The 21305-nt window shown below is 44.7% G+C and overlaps 1 protein-coding gene across 4 annotated transcripts in view; it reads right to left on the minus strand.

Moving 5' to 3' along the window:
* PLCL2 (phospholipase C like 2) overlaps positions 1–21305 on the minus strand; it is a 213221-nt gene that overhangs the window by 153201 nt on the left and 38715 nt on the right. The window contains exon 1 of one of the 4 annotated variants that reach the window (XM_025189748.3): positions 3959–5333. The exons of the other annotated variants lie outside the window; for them this stretch is intronic. The gene's annotated coding sequence lies outside the window, so the exon portion shown is untranslated. Of the gene's footprint in view, positions 1–3958; positions 5334–21305 lie in introns of those variants that run through there. 4 annotated transcript variants of the gene reach the window in all.

Here is a 21305-nt window from a genome sequence, read left to right on the forward strand (position 1 = left end):
CCAGAGATGCACAATTTCCCATTGGCTACCTAAAGGCACATGACAAAAGAATCCTATATAGGCAAAGAAAAGTGACTCGTACTCTGAATGAAAGGAGTAAGCAGAAGAAGGATGATTTCTCACCTGTCAAGTACCTATCAAATACAGTTCTTTATACATGCCTATATCATGCACACTGTCCCCCAGTTTGTTCATTCCTATATATAACTACAGTTAAACACAGTCTATTAAACTGGAGCATAGCAGCCAGCATATCACTAAAACTGTACACTCTGGTTGTGGGCTGTCACTACCTGGTAAAAAACTCATTATCTAAGCTGCCAGAAAATACAATTGGGAAACCTAATTAACAAGAAAACAGTCATTTTTCTCAGTTTTTAGAGATTAACTTGCACTATTTTCCTGCTATAGTCCTCCTTTTATTTCAATCATTTAAGTTTATAGGAATTAATGTTAAAATAAAAAACAGGTTTATTTCAGTGACTGTTTTCTTGTTGATACTTTCTAACAGTTAACATACTACATATTTTAATATACTGACATCATTATTTGAGTGTTTCTCCATTATTTGCTCATATAATTGTCTATAAAGTTCAGTATTAAGTTTTTAAAGTACAGTAAAACTCCGATGGTCCGGCATCTGACGGTCCGGCACTCCTGATGGTCCGGCACCATCAGGAACCCGGAAGTGCTCCGGGCAGCCGGACCATTGGAGCTGCTCTGCCCCCAGCTTCCCCGATTCAGCCGCTGCTAAAACTGACCAGCGCTGAATCCGGGAAGCAGGGGCAGAACAGCTGGAGTGCTGCCGGGTAGGTCCAGTAGCGCTGCCCCTCGGGGCTGCGAGACCAACCAAGCAGAACCCCAGCTGTCCCGGATTCAGCCGCTGCTGAAATTGACCAGCGGCTGACTATAGGAAGCCCGAGACAGAGCTGCTCTGCCCCAGCTTCCTGGAATCAGCCGCTGGTCAGTTTCAGCAGCAGCTGACTTGGGTACACCTGGGACAGAGCAGCTGGGGTGCTGCTGGGTTGGTCCCCGCAGCACCGAGGTTTGGCGCTACCAGACCAACCCAGCAGCGCCCCAGCTGCTCTGTCCCAGGCGTCCCGATTCAGCCGCTGCTGAAACTGACCAGGGCTGACTCCAGGAAGCCCGGGGCAGAGCAGCTCTGCCTCTGGCTTTCTGGAGTCAGCCGCTGATCAGTATCAGCAGCAGCTGACTTGGGGACACCTGGGGCAGAGCAGCTGGGTTGCTGCTGGGTTAGTCCAGTAGCGCCGAGGAGCGGCGCTGCGGGACCAACCCGTCAGCACCACAGCTACTCTGCCCCAGGTGTCCCCAAGAGCAGCTGGGGTGCTGACGGGTTGGTCTCGCTGCGCCAAGGGTCAGTGCTACCGGACCAACCCAGCAGCACCCCAGCTGCTCTGCTGCAGGCGCCCCCGATTCAGCCGCTGCTGAAACTGACCAGCAGGGGCTGAATCGGGGACTCCTGGGGCAGAGCCGGACTATCAGAAGGGAGGGCTATGAGGGGGTCTGGAGTAGCATCCCCCCACCCCACCCCAGACCCCTCATAGCCCCCCCCTTCTGATAGTCTGGCATATCTGATAATCCGGCACCCCCTGGGTCCTAAAGGTGCCGGATTATCGGAAGTTTACTGTAAATGCTTGGAACTGAAGGATCTTTGGATACAGGCTGAACCTTCCAAATCTGGGACTCTCTGATCTGGCAACATCTGTGGTCTGGCAGGGGCCATGGATGTTGATAGATCAGAGACCCAGAGCCAGTGGAGACAACATAGGGGCTGGGGAGCCCTGGTGGGCCCAGGAGGTATGTGGGGCCCCCTCTTGGCTGGGAACTCCCAGCATGAACTGGGTCAGGCAGTGGCTGGAGAGCCCCCAGCATCAGTGGGGCCAGGAGGTGGCCGGGGAGTACTTCAGATGATTTTGATGTTTTAAAAACAAGCTGAAAGACTAAATTAGTTATTGATACTTTAATTATATATTAGGCTACTCTCTTCCTTTGAAAAGCAGAGAGGGATAAATTAATAAATAATGGCACTATCTGCATTGCAATCAAGGAATTCAGAAATAAATCATTTAATTTTAATACAAATGCTAGATTTAATGTTCATGTTTTGCCTCATTATAACTTCAAATTTCTGCACTGCAGCCTCCAGTATATAACTCTTTTATTTGAGTCAATACAACCCATATTATATAATACTATCCTCTATTTTAATACTCAAGAATTGTTATAAATAACACACACACACACAAGTGACATGCATGAAAGTATATAAGACTGGATCCTAAAATAATATGACTAACAGAATTTTATTTAAAAAAAATAGGTAAAGCCTTCAATAATTTATGCCCCAAGTTCTTGTATCATTGCCTTTTGCCCTATGTTGGACAAAACCAACTGACATTGGCAGAACTGACCTGCCTTTTTACCTAAAAAATCCAACAAAACAGTGCTAAAGTGTAAGCCTTCCCAACTCAGAAATCCCATCTGTAGAATTCCCTCTTTAAGGATTCTGGTGCAATCTAACAGGATTGCTCTTAGAGAGATTGCGAAATATTCAAGTGAGCACTTTCTTGACCATTTTAGACACTCCTCTTCATGAGAATTTATAGGAGGTAGCTTTTCCATTTTACCCACTTACTGCTAATTGATATCTCTGAGGCCTTTGGACTGAAATTATTTTGCTTGCGTATTACAATCCAGATGTTTTGAAAATGGGAATTTAAAACTGAAATAAAAATAAACTGCGCCGAAGATCTGTTTATAGGTATGTAATTAAACACCTGTGTTCAAGGCCAGCAGGGAACTTTTTGTGTGTGGATAATCTATTAGCCTGTAAACAGCTTTAATATTCTCTTATCAGCTTTAGACTTTCCAGCTCCCAAATGTCCCATCTACCAAGATACAAGGTGGGTAAGATAATATCTTTTATTGGACCAACTTCTGATGGTGAAAAATACAAGCTTTCCAGATAGAGAGAATTCTTCTTCAGGTTTGGGGAAGGTAACCAGAGTGTCTAAGGTAAATACAGTACGAGGCAATATTGATTATTAACCAAAACAGTTCACATATACTGCAGAAGTCCACCTAAAATGAAGAAGGAAGTTAAATATTAGCAGGCAATAGCTGCAAATTGTTGTCATGAGCCATAAATCCAGTGTTTTTGGTGAGTTCTCTGGGCTAGCAGAGTTATGAATTTAAGTTCCCATATTCACATGTAACCCCCTTTTTCCTCCCTGGGTTACTTGGGAGCAGGTCACACTCATGTGTGCCTGGGTGCCTGATGCTTTTAACATAAAAGGAGATCCTGAGTATCCCAGTGGTGATGTTGTTTAGTTGGGGATTCCCTATCCACCCCCTTGCTGCAGTCTGTTGCTCCCTAAGAATATACAATAGCAGTGACTCCACCTGGTTGGCCCTGTACACACTTAATGGTGTGCTTTGAGAGCCTCCAGGAATAAAATTATTCCAGCAGTAATCTGGATCTAACCCCAGGACAACAATTATAAATAATATACATCTAACTAATTGCATAGAATTAACACATCTTTATTTAACAACGTAAAGAAAGCATGGTTTAACAAGTTAACAGTGAATAAAATCAATTAACAAAGCACACAGAAATAATAGGAACTTATCTATCTGGCATTTGCACTGCCCAGAGTGTGCACTCTTCTGGAGTCAGAGTCCCAGATGCTTGCGTGGGCACACTTGAAGGTCTGTAGCTGGAGTGGACACAGCACTGTGCAGGTCCTATGTGTTTTAGTCCAAGCTGAGGAGCCAGCTGCAAAATCCCTCTGCCACTGGAGCAGGCTCCACCAAATGCTAGCAGCTCTGGTTCACTGGGCTGGTCACTCTGCCTCTCTTTGGAGCCAGAGTTAGTCTATATCTCTGAGATCTGTCCCAGGCAGCACTTCCCCAAAAAGCGCAGTGAGTTACTTACAGTTTCCACCTATGTGCAGGGTTTATGAAGTCCTTCTCAGCTACAGGCATAGCCAGAGTCTCTCCCCTCAAGGGCAATCAGCAGCCCCTGAAACAGCCTACTAGATCCAAGCCCCACAGGCTCTCAGTCCAAGGCTCTAGCTGCACACAAAAGCTCCTGGACTGGACAAAGGATCCTCCACAGCAGCCTGGCTCCTCTGTCCCAAAATGGAGAGCTCTTCTCCCAACATACCTGGACAAGCCCCGCTTCCTCCTTTTTCCTCAAAGACTCATGGGAGTTGTAGTCTCTGGGGCTAGATTGCAGCACAAATGATCCTCCCAGAAAAAGTCAGAGGCCCCTTTAGTAAGAAGACTATTCACCTTTTCAAGGTTTTCCTTTGAGGACAAATATGGAGTCATCACTTTGTGAAAAGAATTTCCCCTTGGTGATATAGTGTCTTTGTCTTTTATCATTTTTTATAGGTTGTGACTGAGTTTCATCCACATTATAGTTATTGGAGTAGCTGATACACTGGATGAGTTATACCACATGCTGAGATATGTATGATCCATGAATTGTCTGTAGTAAGATGCAGAGATGATGTTTCAATGACAACTGTTCTTAGTCACCTAACAGGATCTTTGGATCTTTTAGTGTCAAAGGAACCAGAATAATTAGAAATACCTGTCAAAAGAGCATCATTACAAAGATCTGGATGTCTTCACACACACAGGTAAACCATATATTGGATAACCATTGCAACATGGATGGAAAAATAAGGATGATTATTTCCTGTATTCATAAAGGATCCAACACAGCTGTGCTTCTACAAGACTTTATTCCTGTAACAGTAGGGCTTGCTGCAGAATCAACTGTAGTCAAAACAATCTTCCCTGCATTGAGCTATGTACACAGCAGGACAATAAAAACTGTGGAGACCCATGCAATCGCAACACAGATCATGCTGAACATGACAACAGTAATATTATTGACTAGACATCTCTCCAGTTTCAATGCTACCTGTACACATTTATTAGCTTTTGTTTTACCCATTTTATTGCTGCTGTGATGCTTTGAGGTCATAAAGAAATCCAGTTTTATATCATTAAATAACATATAGTCATTAAACTAACAGAAGGCAAATATTTCAAAGTGGTCATTTTAACATGTTGGTATCATTATTTATCATTTCTATGGTAACAGCACTATTTGACTGCTTCATCTTAAAAGCAAAAATAATAAACTTTCAAATTATTCATGATGTACACATTTGTGAAGAGGGTACATTAAGTACAGGCAGTCCCCGGGTTACGTACAAGATAGGGACTGTAGGTTTGTTCTTAAGTTGAATCTGTATGTAAGTCGGAACTGGCGTCCAGATTCAGACACTGCTGAAACTGACCGCCAGTTCTGACTTACATACAGAATCAACTTAAGAACCCCAGGCGTCCCCAAGTCAGCTGCTGCTGAAACTGATCAGCAGCTGATTCCAGGAAGCCCGGGGCAGAGCAACTCTGCCTGGGGCTTCCTGTAGTCAGCGCTGGTCAGTTTCAGCAGAAGCTGACTTGGGGACGCCTGGGGCAGAGCAGCTGGGGTGCTGCTGGGTTGCTCCAGTAGCGCCACTCCTCGGTGCTACTGGACCAACCCAGCAGCACCCCATCTGCTCTGCCCCAGGCGTCCTGATTCAGCCGCTGCTGAAACTGACCAGCAGCGGCTGAATCAGGACCTGGGGCAGAGCAGCTGGGGTGCTGCCAGGTTGGTCCAGTAGTGCCCAGAGCGGGTGCTGCAGGACCAATCGGCAGCGCCCCAGCTGCTCTGCCCCAGAGTCCAAAACAAAAGCCTGGTCTGCTGGGGGGGGGAGCACACTAGCTGCGCCCCCCCCCCCCCAGCAGACCAGGGACACGGGGAGCAGAGCCGCAGCGGCAGCGGGGTGCCGCGCCTCTGAGGCTTTGCTCTGGCAAAGCCTCAGAGGCGAGGGACCCCGCCGCGGCTGCGGCTTCAGTCTGGGTGCCTGTGGTCTGCTGGGGACGGTCCCCAGCAGACCACAGGCTCCCGGACTGAAGCCGCAGCCGCGGGGGGGTCCCGCGCCTCTGAGGCTTTGCTCTGGCAAAGCCTCAGAGGCGCGGGAACCCGCCCGGTGCCCCTGGTCTGCTGGAGACGGTCTCCAGCAGACCAGGGGCACCGGAGCAGCTTACGAACGGGGCTTTCTCACCCCGACCTCCGGGGCGAGAAAGCCCCGTTCGTAAGTGCGGATCCGACATAAGTCGGATCCGCGTAAGTCGGGGACTGCCTATAGACCAAATTGGTGGTGGCTTCTGCTTACCTATAAGGATATGTAAGCAAAACATTTTTCTAAATTATATCAGAAATTAGAAGACATATTACCAATCTCTTCTATTGAAGAAATTTACTATATAATTTTATTAGTAGCTATCAAACATATTCAATATGAAGCTTCAAGTACTTCCCACAACACAGTATGGGCATAGATTACTTACAAAAAAATCAAATTATGTACACAAATTATGTGCATTTGGCCTTGTTTCAAACCTTACTCTTTAACAAAAAGCTTTATTGTAAAATATAAGGGTACGTCTACACTACAGCGCTAATACTAAGCTAATTCGAACTAACGCATCTAGAACTAAAAACTAGTTCGAATTAGCGTTTTGCTAATTCGAACTAGCATGTCCACATTAAGTGGACCCTGAACCAGGCTTAAGGATGGCCGGAAGCAGTGCCGGCAGGGCATCAGAGGAGGACTTAGAGCGTGGAGATGCTGTCTCAGGCTAGCTGAGGGCTGTGCTTAAAGGGTCCCGACCCCCACCCCAGACAGACAGTTCTCAGGGTGCCCCGCTTGCAAAGCAGTCCTGGCTTGGAGTGCCCTGAGTGCCCACACTGGGCACATCACAGCACTCGGCCATCAGCCCGGCTGTACTTGCCGCAAGCTGCCATCTGGGGAGAAGGGGCAATTGGGGGGCTTCAGGAGAGCTTCCACCCCCAGAAGCCTGCAGAGCCAGCCCAGTACTCCCCATCAGGGGCTCGTGCCCCATTCCTCCCTCACCTCCTTCCACTTACCCTTCCCTAGCCCCTCTTCTTGATGTACAAAATAAAGATAACGTGTCTTCCAAAATGGAATCTGTCTTTATTGAACAAAACTGGGGGAGACTGGGAAAAGGAGGTGAGAGAGGGGAAGAGAGAGGCTGGGAGAGGGGAGGGCAACTAAAATGATGAGGGATTGGGAACAGGTCCCATATGAAGAGATGCTAAAGAGACTGGGACTTTTCAGCTTAGAAAAGAGGAGACTGAGGGGGGATAGGATAGAGGTCTCTAAAAGCAGGAGTTGGGTGGAGACGGTGCATACAGAAAAGTTCTTCATTAGTTCCCATAAAGAAGGACTAGAGGACACCAAAGGAAAGGAATGGGTAGCAGGCTTCAAACTAGTAACAGAAAGTTGTTCTTCACAAAGCAAAGAGTCAACCTGTGGAACTCCTTGCTGCAGGACGCTGTGAAGGCTAGAACTAGAACAGAGTTTAAAGGGACGTGAGATCAGTCATAGAGGTTGGGTCCATGGAGTGGTATTAGCCAGGGGGTAGGAGTGGTGTCCCTGCCCAAGGTTTGTGGAAGGCTGGAGAAGGATGGCACGAGACAAATGGCTTGGTCACTGTCTTCGGTCCATCCCCTCCAGGGTCCCTAGTGTTGGCCGCTGTCGGCAGACAGGCTACTGGGCTAGATGGACCTTTGGTCTGACCCAGTACAGCCATTGTAAGCTCAGGGCTCAGGGTCGGGGGTCTCAGTGGACCACCTTGATTTTCATGCACACCTGCTCCTGGGTGGCCAGGCTGGCAGCTATCCTGCCCTAGACGGCCACTTTCCTGTGCCTAGTGCGGAGGTCGTGGACGAGGTCCACGATGTCCGCACTAGCCCAGGCGGGTGCCCGCCTCTTGCGGTCCCGGGCAAGCTCCCGGGAGCCGCCAGCCTGGTCCCGGGAAGAGGGGGAGGGCTGGGGAGCATCGGGTGGGTGGCTCGATCCGTGCCAGGTGCAGGGTCTGCTGGCTGGGTGCTGGCAGGCTTGCACCTGGCACGGGCACCGTAGCCAGCCCGTGCCCCTTTAAGGGGTCCGGGGCCGGGAGGGGGGCAATAGAGTTTCCCTGGTGTTGGCCAGAGTGGCCACCAGGGAAATCTGGGGAGGGCTAGCCTCCCACTAGTTCGAATTAAGGGGCTACACAGCCCTTAATTCGAACTAGTAAATTCGAACTAGGCTTAATCCTCGTGGAATGAGGATTACCTAGTTCGAACTAAGCGCTCTGTTAGTTCGAATTAAATTCGAACTAACGGAGCGCAAGTGTAGCGCCTATGAAAGTTAGTTCGAACTAACGTCCGTTAGTTCGAACTAACTTTGTAGTGTAGACATACCCTAACATACTGAGGAAAATGACACTAACTCTAGATCAGCATTTCTCAAATCCAACCACTGGGCTTTTCATGAAGCCAGAGACTCTAAGGCAGTGATAAGTGGGTAAAGCAGTGTTAATAAACATACAAATATCACTTTTTACAGAAACAGACTTACTAGCTAGCAAATGTAAAAAAAAAGAACCAAAAAGAAAACAAAAATATTGTTTGTTTTTATTCTGTAAAGAACACTGTACTTTATTTTTATTATTGAGTCTTCAATAAAAATATGCATAAATAAATTGCAATGATTTGCCATGTATACGCACATATTCATTTTTCCTAACATTAATTAAATATTTTAAGAAAAATTGTCAAAGTGGTCACTAGCAAAAGTTAGTGGCTGCACTCCTGAGGCCATCAAAAATTTCTTGGGAGACTTCCTGTATCTAGATAACATTGAACAGTATTCTGTTGGTAATTTCATCCCTTTCCCATAACATATGTGTGAACTTATGAGACTGTTTTAATCCTGTTACATTCTGTACCAAAGATTACCATCTGCCTTGCCCTAGTGAACAGCAGTATCACCTTATTAGTTCTCACCATGTTTGTTGGAGAATATGGGTCAGGCAAAGCTGTACAGCGAACTAAAGCTGTAACAAAATCCCTGGCAGTTTAATAAATCCATTTTCTATAGCTCTTTTATTTATAACAACTTTGATCAAAACCTACAGTCAGTGAGTCTTGTTCAATAGGTCTCAGACTTCACATATGCAGCTAGAAGAAACCACAATTTTAGACCTAATTAGACAAATTTCAAACACGGTTGTTCCCAGTTCTGGCTCAGCATTGAAGTAGAAGAGTAAAAGCTATCTTTATACTTTGCACAACTCCTATCTACAGAATCATAGGATCATACAACTGGGAGGGAACTCAATAGGTCATTTTGTTCAGTCCCCTACACTCATGGCAGAACTAAGTATTGCCTAGTCCATCCCTGATAGGAGAATAACTAACCTGCTCTAAAAAATCTCCAATGATGGATATTACACAATCTCCTTATGCAACTTATTCCAGTGCTTAACCACACTGACAGATAGGAAGTCTTTTCTAATGTCCAACCTAAACCTTTCTTGCTAAAATTTTAGCCCACTGCTTCTTGTCCTATCCTCCAATACTAAGGGAACCATTTTTCTCCTTCTTCTTGTAACAACCTTTTATGCATGTGAAAACTGTTATGTCCCCTTTAAGTCTTCTCATCTTCAGACTATACAAATCCTTGGCTTTCAATCTTCCCTCACAAGTCATGTTTACTAGACCTACTTGTTCTTCTTTAGCCTGTGTCCAGTTTGTCCACGTCTTTCCTGAAACGTGGCACTCAAAACTGGACACAAGACTCCAGTTGAGGACTTTTAAGCCAGCTTCCCACAAGCACCTTGGAGCCACCTGCCCCTTGTTCCCCACCCTGTTGCTGCCTCTGATAGAGAGGCAGCAGCATGAGGGTGCAGAAGGCAAGTGGGAGTCAGTACTTTCTAGCCAGCTCCCAGCATGTACAAGCTCCCACAGAGCAGCGTCCCTCTGCCCCGCTGCTGCCTCTGTATCAAACGTAGTAGGAGAGGGCAGGAGGAGCAGACAGGACCTGGTGCTTGCATGGAGCCAGCTTAAAAGTTGGCTTCCTGTGATCATCAGTTCCCGCCTGTCGTCCCTGTATGTAAACGTGTAACCACTGAAAAATTCAGCAGTTACACATTTACGAAAAAACTCATTTGCTAACATCCCTACTCTGTATTATTTCTAGTCATGACCAACCAAAAAGAACCCATCAGGTGGTTTGTGCCCAAAAGTACTGTGAAAAAAATAGTTTACAAAACCGCCTGATAAAACACACAAATGATGAAAATACTTCAATTTCTTTAAAAAAACAACAACCACACACAACACACACAACATTATTTGGGTAAAGGCCCCTACACTCATGGTCGCCAACCAGTAGATAATGATCTACCAGTCGATCGTGGTGTCTCCATAGGTTGATCTTCAGTTCCCTCTGAACTGCGTGCCTGTACGGCTACACACAATACATTTTAGATCTTCCCTCCTCATTTGCAGAGCAGCACCCATAGAACAGAAAGTGAATAGTGGTGGTGGCTTGGTGGGATCTACTGGGGCAATGTCAGACGGTTGAACACCCTTGCCAGCTGGGCTGGATCAAAGAGGGGCAGCTGCCTGGCCAGATGGCCATGGCATTCAGCCCGCCAATTCTGTGCTGTGCTCCAGCTGGTCAGGTGGCAGCCTCTTTGTTCCACCCTATGTGGAGCATGGTGCAGTCTTGGTGGGCTGAACGCCTCAGGCAGCTAACCGGGCAGCCGCTACTCTTTCCTCCAGCCCAGCTGTGCCACACTCCACTCACCAGCTAGCTGTGGCCAGACCCCCACTAGCACCCTGCTCCCTCCCCCTGGCCAGACCCCACACAAGCACCCTGCCTCCTCTCCCTGTCCAGACTCCCACCAGTACCCTGCTCCCTTCCCCCCAGCCAGACTTCCAAAAGCACTCTGCTCCCTTCCCCCCTGGCTAGACCCCTACCAGCACACTGTTCCCTCCCCCGGCCAAACATCCCACCAGCACCCTCCCCGCTCCTTCCCCTGGCCAGACTCCCACTAGCACCCTGACCCCATGCCAGACACCCACCAGGACCCTGCTGCTGCTCCCAGGTCAGACCCCCACCAGCACCCTGCTCCTGCTTTCTCCCTCCTGGCCTGACACCAACTCCCAGCTTGCTCCTGGACCCTACTTTATACCCAGATTCTGCACCCCCATCCCTATCCCACTCACTGGCAGCCCTCATTTTTGGCCCCACCTCAGAGGCCCACAAAATCCACTAACCCTAGAATCCCATAAGAGTTAATCTGGCCTAAGGCCATGAACCTCAGCTTTACCTACCCTCCCCCTGCCAAGGGGCTGGAGTGCCAGTGGAGGGAGGTGACTCAGTTGGGGCAACATCAGTGAGGCTTGGGGAGTTTTGAAGGGGTTGTTTTTCCTGCATCTCACTTGTGTGGTCCCTTACTGATTTTTCTTTGGGTCAGTGGCCCTTGACCCAAAACAGGTTCCCCTCCCCTCCCATAAATAAATTCAATGCTGAAACATTTTGTGTTGGACTTAATATTTGATTTCAAAATGAAGGCTGGCCAATGAGCCCCCAATTGGGGCCAAGCCTGCATCTAGCCACAGCTTCATAACACTCCTGAACCCCCCACACCCTAACCTCGAGTCCATCATACACCTGAACCCCGTCTTAAGCCCCTCACATTCCCAAACTCCTGCACCACCCACATCCCCAGTCTTCTGCCACAACTCTCCTGCACCATTCACACCCCACAAACCTGCACCCTGACTCCATCATACATCCAACCACCTCCGCCCTGAGGCCCTCATATACTCCAATCCAAACTCCTGTACCTCCACAAGCCTGAGACTTGCTCCAGCACCCCAACCCTGCACCTGACCAACACTCTCCAGCCTGGCACCCCTTCCCCAAGCCAGCGTCCCCTTCTTCACCTCTTCCTGCACCCAAATTCCCTCCCAGAGCTTGCACCTCTCACCCCTCCCCGCACCCAAATCCCTCATTCCCACCCCAGAGCCCATACCTCCTGTCTCAACCCAGTGAGAGTGAGTAAGGACTGGGGTCAGCAAGTGATGAGGGGAATGGAGAGGGCAGGGTCTCAAGGAAGGGCTAAAGGAAGGGGTGAGGTAGATCTTGGCTTGCTCGGACATTTAGAAAGTGATCTTGGGTGTAAAAAGGTTGAAGACCACTGCCCTACAGTGTCTGAAGCTCAAACACTGCAGAATATGCCAGCGAACTGGATAAATGAACTGCCTATAATCACTGTCCAAATTCAGTGCAGTGCAAAGCATAAACACTACAAATGATAAAAAGTAGACTTTTAAAGATGATCCTTTTAAAATATTTTAATTGGTGTCTTAGCAGGGGTAATAAAGAGGTACTGAAGTACTATAAACTCTTTGCATCTCATATGGTATCATGAAGACAAAGAATGCCCTTATCACTCACACAAAGGACTAAAAGACAGGGACTATGCAGCACTTTAAAGACTAACAAGATAGTTTATTAGGTGATGAGCTTAGACCATCTTGTTAGTCTTTAAAGTGCTGCATAGTCCTGTCTTTTGTTTCAGCTAGACCAGACTAACACAATTACATCTGTATTACAAAGGACTAAGAGTCAGGAGATCTATGTTCTTTCTCTGGCTCTAAATATGAAGTAAAGTAATCCTTTTGGGTGGCATGATTGTCCTCCAAATGCATAGGTTGTTACTTACATGGACCTTCACAACATTTCCTAAACTCTGTGTAGGTCTATCACTAATGCAATGAATTTGCATTCTGGATAGTCTGCATTTTCAGACATTAGACTCATGTCAGAAAAACGTGCTTCTCACATCTAGAGCAAAATGCACTTTTTGCACAAATATTGAGTAAAAAGGATATTACCTTTTTAATCAGAAAAATATTGCTCTATTGGGAATCCTTATTTCTGTGCCACATAGGCTTTCCCAAGCTTACCCTTTGAAAAAGTGAGTGATAAAAGAGATCTGTACATGACAGTGACTGATTTGGAGCCTCTCTGTACAGGTTGAACCTCTGTAAATCAGAACTCTCTGGGACATTCCAGGACTAGAAAATACTGGTGGAGAGTTGGCAGATGGGCTCCCCACAGCTGGGCTGCCAGGTGTGCCCCAGGAGGCCTCTCCTGTGGAGTCAGATGCCTGGCACATTCCAGTTGGGCTGCCCAGAGGGGCTGGGAACCTGGAGTGCTGGGAGCTGGACTGGAGCTGGGCTGCCCAACTTATCGGGCGGAAGGAGGGTAACAGACCTGGCAGCAAAGGGAAAACTGGCTGGGAGGCCAGTGGCTGGTTCAGGGCTGAGAGGGGGCAGTAGAAATGGGGCCAGATATGGCCTGCCCTAGTCTGGCAAAATCTCTCATTCGGGATGATTAGAGAGGTGTTTAGAGGCGTTGGTAATGGAGACTATGTAAGCATTTGTATCTCTCTCTCGCTCTCTCTCAAGTAAATTCTCAATTATTGGTAGTCTTAAACATGTTAGACATTACTTTGAATGCCTGCCATCTTAGAAGAATAGTTTTGTAACTGGAGAAACTTTTTTTAAACCTTACAAGGTGCATTTATCTGATTACCTGTGCAAAGAAATGACAATAGCTGGGTACACACTGAACAGGAGTAGGTCAGCTGCTTCCTGCCATGTTCTGCAACAGGGTAGAATTAGGAAAACCTTTAAGTCTTATATTTTTTTAAAAAGAGCCTACATAAATCTCAATACGTTCATTCTTCCTGTGTCATTCTGACCCTCTTGCTTTATGAAGAACTTTAAAGGATTACTTACTTTTTTCTAATCAAGCATGCAAGTGGGTTTATTGTTTGCCATTATCATATTTAATTTAATCGCAATATTCATCTAAAATGTTAATAGAATTTATACTAAAATAATAAAAGGAAGTTGACCACTATTCTTTCTTGATATCAACACACTTAAAATTATGCAAAGTCAATGGCTTCAAGAGACAGAAATGTTTTCTCATTGACCTTGTTCATAATGCAGCACAGGGTATTTTTTTTTTTTAAACAGAGGCTTAATACTTATAAATATAAGATTTCTTCTTTTGACCTAAGTTTTAGACAAAAAACCGGACCTAAGATTGTCCACAAAAAATAAAAGATTTGTTTGTAAGCAGATAAACAGAAAGTTCAACAGGGATGTACTTACAGAGGTAATGAGAACAAATGTAATGCTGCAATGACAGTAAATAAATGCTTTCATAAATAAAACCTTTGTAAACATTGATCCTACTCTAATTAGAATGAACAAAAAAGTGTTTTGCACGTTACAGTCTTAATTTGAAAATTATACATGCAAACTGTCTCTCTATATACTACAGATGCTAATTTTCTGCTTTTATGAGACTCTTGCACTCTTGGGCTACAGTTACACTATGGCTACGTCTAGACTGGCATAATTTTCCGCAAACGCTTTTAACGGAAAAGTTTTTCCATTAAAAGCATTTGCGGAAAAGAGTGTCTAGATTGGCACGTATGCTTTTGCGCAAAAGCACTTTTTGCAGAAAAGCATCCATGCCAATCTAGACGCGGTTTTGTGCAAGAAAGCCCTGATGGCCATTTTCGCCATTGGAGCTTTTTTGTGCAAAACAGTCCTCCCCTGTCTACACTGGCCCGCTTGTGCAAATACATTTGCGCAATTACATTAGATTGTCAGTGTTCTTGCGCTAATTCAAACGGCCAGTGTAGACAGCTGGCAAGTTTTTCCACAAAAGCAATTGCTTTTGTGGAAAAACTTGCCAGTCTAGATGCAGCCTATGAGTTTTCCCGCAAGAGCCTATGCAAATGAAGCGCAGATTAGTATTTTCCCACACTTCATTTGCATACTCTCTTTTGTTCCATTTTTGTGCTAAAACAGGCAGTGTGGACGTGGACGTTTTACACAAAAACCCCTTCTTCCACAAGATCCTTATGCCTGTCCCAGAGAGGCATAAGGATCTTGCAGAAAAAGGGATTTTTGCACAAAATGGCCATGGCGACACTGTCTGTTTTAGCACAAAAACCCCTAATGCAAAAACGGAATGAGAGTATTCAAATGAAGCACAGGAAAATGCTAACCCACACTTCATTTGCATAGGCTCTTGCAACACAACTCATAGTGTAGCCGTAACCTTGTATATAACATTAAGCTACAATAGCTTTTTATTGTATTAGTAAGTGCAAAGTGCACAAATTTTACTGACTTAACACTCTGCTATAATTTCATATATAAAACTTGTTAGTGAGGGAATTAGAAGAAGACAGCAAGAAAAATGAAGAAGCAAAAGAGGGAAACAAGGAATTTTATAAGTAAAAATACTTGTTCCTACACTAACAATTCAACTATATATCTCCGGGTACGTCTAAACTACATGCCTCCGTCGACGGAGGCATGTAGATTTGTGTATTCGAAAAAGGGAAATGAAGCCGCGATTAAAATAATCGCAGCTTCATTTAAATTTACATGGCTGCCGCGCTGAGCCGACAAACAGCTGATCAGCTGTTTGTCCGCTCAGCGCGCTAGTATGGACACTCCCCTGCCGACATCAAAGCCCTTTTTCGGCAGCCTCGGTAAACCTCATCCCACGAGAAATAACGGGGCTGCCGACAAAGGGCTTTGATGTCGGCAGACTAGCGCGCTGAGCGGACCAACAGCTGATCAGCTGTTTGTCGGCTCAGCGCGGCAGCCATGTAAATTTAAATGAAACGGCGATTATTTAAATCGCCGCTTCATTTCCCTTTGCCTACAACCCTCATCTACATGGCTCCGTCGATGGAGCCATGTAGTCTAGACACAGCCTCCATGTTAAATCAGAACAATAATACTACGCTGACATTTAATATTTTTCACAGTGTAGAAGCTTGTGTATTCTGCAATTCTATCCATGATCATTTCATATTCATACCATTATTCCCATTTGGAGAAGACAAATTTAGAAAGCCTCAGCTGTAAATAAAGACAGACAACTATATAGCTCTTTAGTCAGTGTCAACCAAAACCTTCTTTATTATCAAAGTTTGCACTTCTCCAATTGGTGCTTGGTCTGAATGAAACCTAAAATGTATTCATCATAGTTTTGTCTTCTACAGTAAAAGAAGCCAACAGCCTGTGTGGACCCCTGGGCAAGGTGTAGAGACAGCTCCATGTTCCCAAAAGGGGTGGCGCTTCAAGTGGAAGGGGATGGGCCAGAGACAGCCAGCCCTCAAAGCTGCACAGAGCATGTGCATGTGGTGCTCCAGTGGCGATCTAAAGGGCAGGGGGCTCGGGCCACCACTCTTGCCTCTGTAGCAGCAGCAGTGGCCAGGAGTCCTGGGCATCTTTGAATCACCAAAGGGGCAACTGACTCTTTGGGTCCCCCATCCCACACACTGGGAGGCTTATCTACAGTACTGTGGTTAAAAAGAAAATGGGCATGTATTCTTGGCAGGGCCGCTTCCTGCTTGTGGTATTAACTGTTTCTTCCAACTGTTTTGTCCTTAAGGCTGTGTCTAGCCTGCAGGGTTTTTTCGAAAAAAGTAGCCTTTTTTCAAAAAAACTTCACCTGCGTCTAGACTACAGCCGCGTTCTTTCAAAATTAAATCGAAAGGACATGGCTTTTCTTTTGACGGTGGTACTCCTCATTTCACGAGGAATAACACCTTTTTTCGAAAGTGCTCTTTCGAAAAAAGGCGCTATGTCATGCAAACTGTGCTTTTTCTAAAGAGAGCATCCAGACTGCCTGGGTGCTCTCTTTCGAAAAAGCAGCTTGCTTTTTCAAAAGTACTGGCTGCAGTCTAGACGCTCTTTTTCAAAAGAGTCTTTTTCGAAAGTATCTTTCTAAAAAGCCTCTTTCAAAAGAGGCTTGCAGTCTAGACGTAGCCTAAATGTGTAGGTGTCTGCTCAAACGCCAAGCTCTGGGATGTATTTTTCCATCAGTAACCATCTCTGTCGCTGCCTGGCTGCTTTCCCAGCCAGTTCTCACTCAAGCCTTCTGGCTGGCTTACTTGTTACCCTGTTCAGATATTGCATAAAAACCCGGTGTATTCCACCTTGCACACTGGTTTAATTTATTTTGTGGTCAAAGGGCTTTGTTATTAATGTCTTGCACTTGTTTGCTGCAGAAAACCACAACATGGCCTTAGAGAATCCAAATACACAATCCACTTGCATAGTAAGTTTTCTGGTCAATGAGAAATAAAATTAGAACTGCCTTCTGCATTGTCAAATAGAAATATTTTTCTTTCCCAATCCCTTAATCATTAGTGAACTATTAGAGTGTACAATATATGGTCACATACCAAAGTGCCTTAGCTGTAAATGTCGTGAAGATTCCAATATCATGATGATAGCAACAGATACATGCTAATTTAGCTCTTATATATTGTCAATTGAATTTTAAACTGTTCAATAATCACAATGAACCTAGTTGTGCCAAAGTAACTAGACATAGGAAAACCAGTGCAAGGCGGCCTGGAACCTTCTACTAACTTAGGGTATGTCTACACTACCCTCCTAGTTCGAACTAGGAGGGTAATGTAGGCATACCGCACTTGCAAATGAAGCCCGGGATTTGAATTTCCCAGGCTTCATTTGCATAAGCGGGGAGCCGCCATTTTTAAAACCCCGCTGGTTCGAACCCCGTGCAGCGCGGCTACACGGGGCACGAACTAGGTAGTTCGAACTAGGCTTCCTAGTTCGAACTACCGTTACTCCTCGTGAAATGAGGAGTAACGGTAGTTCGAACTAGGAAGCCGAGTTCGAACTACCTAGTTCGTGCCCCGTGTAGCCGCGCTGCACGGGGTTCGAACCAGCGGAGTTTAAAAAATGGCGGCTTCACGCTTATGCAAATGAAGCCTGGGAAATTCAAATCCTGGGCTTCATTTGCAAGTGCGGTATGCCTACATTACCCCGCTAGTGTAGACATACCCTTATATTTTAAATAAAAAAATACACTAACACCTGGAGCAGTCGTCCTAAATTTCAGAAATAAGGTTTATTTCTTCACTACTGATAAACTTCTACTATACCTATGAGCTACATAAGTCAATCTCCCAGACTAAAGGAATTTTAAAGGAAGAATTGAGGCATTTCACGAGCACTGAACTTTGGCTGAGCCTACTCTGCTCCTGCTACAAGAATTTTACCATTGACTTCAATGAGAGAAAGAAATAGGTTAATACTGATCACTTTGGAAAATTATACCTCACATATTTATATGAAATGGAGACAAAATCAAGTACTATCATTAACAAACCTAGGACCCACCCAACCTTGAGGAGCAGGTTAGGGTGGGGGCATGGAACTTACATATGTACTTAAATGACATAGATCAGGCAGCAGGTGATTAGTCTCGAGACCTTCGTCATGTTTCAATAGTTAATGTTAGATTGATCTTTGCATTTAAAGCAGAGATTCAAGTACTTTATTATGTATAAAAAATGTGTTGTATCCTCTTCAAAATTAAGGTGCTTCCTCTTAAAATGAATTTACTGACCATAGATGAATGTATTAATTTATGAGTAAAAATACATTTTAAAATGAGTTATCAAAAAGCACAACCTTGTAGCACTCTTTTCGGTTCCAAGTGAGAGGCAGTATCTGTACAGACAAAAATTGGCAGAGAGGAGAACCTTGAATATATCTGGTACAATGGGTAGATTTGGAGGAGAAAATCTGAATTAATCTTTTTTTTCCCACCATTATTGATCATAAAGTTTATTTTTGGGAGATGATGAAGAAATTAATTCACCAGAGAAACTCATGAAGAATTGCCCTAGTCCAAAATGCTAACCATCGCCCATTGTTCTCAATGGGACAGAGAATATCTGCTGCTCTTAGCAAAGGGGGTGGCTACTTCCCATTGTTCCCAATGAGAGTGAAGCTAAGCTACCCTCAATAAAGAGGAAGGTAGAAGGTGCAAAAGGGAGAAGAAACCGATGTGTGAATACATGCAGAGAATGTGGAAAGCAGGACAACACGGCTGTAAATCTCCTTAGGCTGCTTGCTTTGCACTGCTTTGGAGTGGCATTAAGCAGCCAAATCATACCAGTGAATATCGCACTCAGTGTTAAATTAAATGATTTATGGTAGATGTTAAAATATTGTCAAATCTCAAAGCTAAGCATGTGTTTTTGTATGTCTTTGCAAGATCAGGGCCCTGGACAGGCTGTCTTTGTTAAAATTTAACAATTCTATCTCCTGAAAAAAAGCCCTCTGATAATGATTCCTTAGCCACAACACACATGCTAGCCACATGAACTACAATCAATTTTAACAGTTTTACAGTACCAAAAGAACCAATTTAAGGCTTGTTGACTGAAAAATCAATATGTAAGACTGGAAGATCTAACTAGTTAAATAAAAAGGCAATTACCACATAAGCATGTATCTTCTTTGGTCATAACCAAATGCATTAATCTTGCTAATGAAGCAATGAAGCCCAAAAAGAGCTAATATTTGAAAAAAAATTAGAAGGCAACAATGAAAAGGTTTTTTTCTGGAAAGCTAAAAAAAATATATTGATTACATGCCAGTTTCAACTCCAGAATACCGTACTCCATTGCTCAAGGATTAAGAAGAAATCAGATGTTTTACTGTATAAGGAGGCTAGGAAGTAGGCACTAAACAAACATGTTTAGAAATTGCTAGAATTATGTGTCATAACCCCTTTGGATAACTTGTAGTACTTCACATATACAGTACAGCCAAATTTGCTTGAAGAGTCAGAGAAACATGTTACCAATAGACTCTGAACGAACAATGAGAAGGAAAAGGCATCATGAACTGTGCTTACGGGGAAGTGACTGCTCCGTTAAAGGAAGCACAGCCTCCTATTTCAGACTTATCCCAACATCCCTGCTGTATCCAGAGAACTGACTAGTAAATACGGAGAAATATCCGCCAAGAAAATACAGCTTAATGCAAAAGTGCCAGTGATAAAATAGATAATATGTCTGACTAAATCAACAGAAGCTTGTAAATTCAACTCCTACTGGGACGGTATTTTAATTGCTTTGGTATTAAGATGATAAGCAACTTAACAGGCGTAAATCGTAGAGGCAGAGCATCATCTCTTTTCTGAGATGGCTCAAACAGGTGCCTTGCCAAGAGATTCAGCATATCCACTTTTCATGTTCCTAGCCACAGATTTACTCTTGCTACATTATTGGAAGCCATAAACCATTTGTAAAGCAGACAAAGTCTAGGAAAAAAGTTCTGTGAGAAAAAAAAAATCAGAGTTTTCTTTGGAAAAAAAGGAAATCCAGTAAGGAGTTTGTTTTTGCCAGAACTGCTCTAAACATGTCAATGTTAATGTAGAGATTCCATGCAATGCCAAAGATTATAATTCCTTCCAACTGAGAATTTAATTATTCTGTTGCTGGATTCTCTGGGAAAGAGAATCTCTCCTTCTCCATCAGGCTCTGGAGTTGAAAGGTCACTCCTTTTATTAGTAATAAGCTGGCCCTAAATGAAGCTTTTTGGTTTTTAATGCTTAAAAAAAAATATCCCTGCCTGTCTAACTTGGTCTTTCAAGCCAAAAAAAGAGTAGATGAAGGGGAACAGCTTGTATCTTATTTTGTCTTCACCAGTACTAATGCTTCAGAATTGAATGAACCTGAATTTTCTTCAGAAAAAATGGGGAAAGTGTTTACTTCTGCAAGTTTCATTTCTTAAAAAGTGGTGGGCGGAGAAAAGTGCCTTTAGTATGTCTTCTATTAGGCTGAATGTTCACTAGTTATGAGTCATTCAGGCTATGTCTACACTGGGGAGGTTTGGTGACAAAAGTGCTGTCAATATACAAAAATCGCCATAAGTGAAAACCTGTCAAAACGGGTTTTTCTGCTTCTCCTTGTCGACATTTCTTGGCCACATTGCTAGCACCACGTTTACAGACAGAGCAAAGTAATGTGGGCATGCATCCCACAGTGCAGTGTTGTGTGAAGGCAGAACTGATCCCTGTGCTTCCTGGGATTCCCTTATAGCTCTGTGAGCTCTCTATGCTGAGAAATGTCAAAACAGCACAACCGTCTCTCCAGTCCCTCCCCCCACAGCAGCAGTCTGCCTGCTGCTGTGTTCCTAGCAGGGCAGAACAGGAGCATTCCAATGATTTGCTCTTTTTGTTTGTCCTCCAAATGGAGCAGCTCACTTAGCTGTCAGATACTTCCCAGAGCTGTGAAAGGGGTGGGGTGCATAGATATCACAGAACACTAAGCACTGCCACCAGAGCATACATCCTAGGATTCTGGTGGAAGTCAGTTCTCTTGACAAAAACAAACAGCAGAGTACACATTGGCTTTTTGTTGACAATAAAGGGAGAGGAAAACACAGAAGTCTCTCACATGGGTGGTAGTTTTTTGTTAAC

Source organism: Pelodiscus sinensis, chromosome 2 (assembly GCF_052426305.1).
Source record: "Pelodiscus sinensis isolate ZL-2025 chromosome 2, ASM5242630v1, whole genome shotgun sequence".
Taxonomy (NCBI): Eukaryota; Metazoa; Chordata; order Testudines; family Trionychidae; genus Pelodiscus; species Pelodiscus sinensis.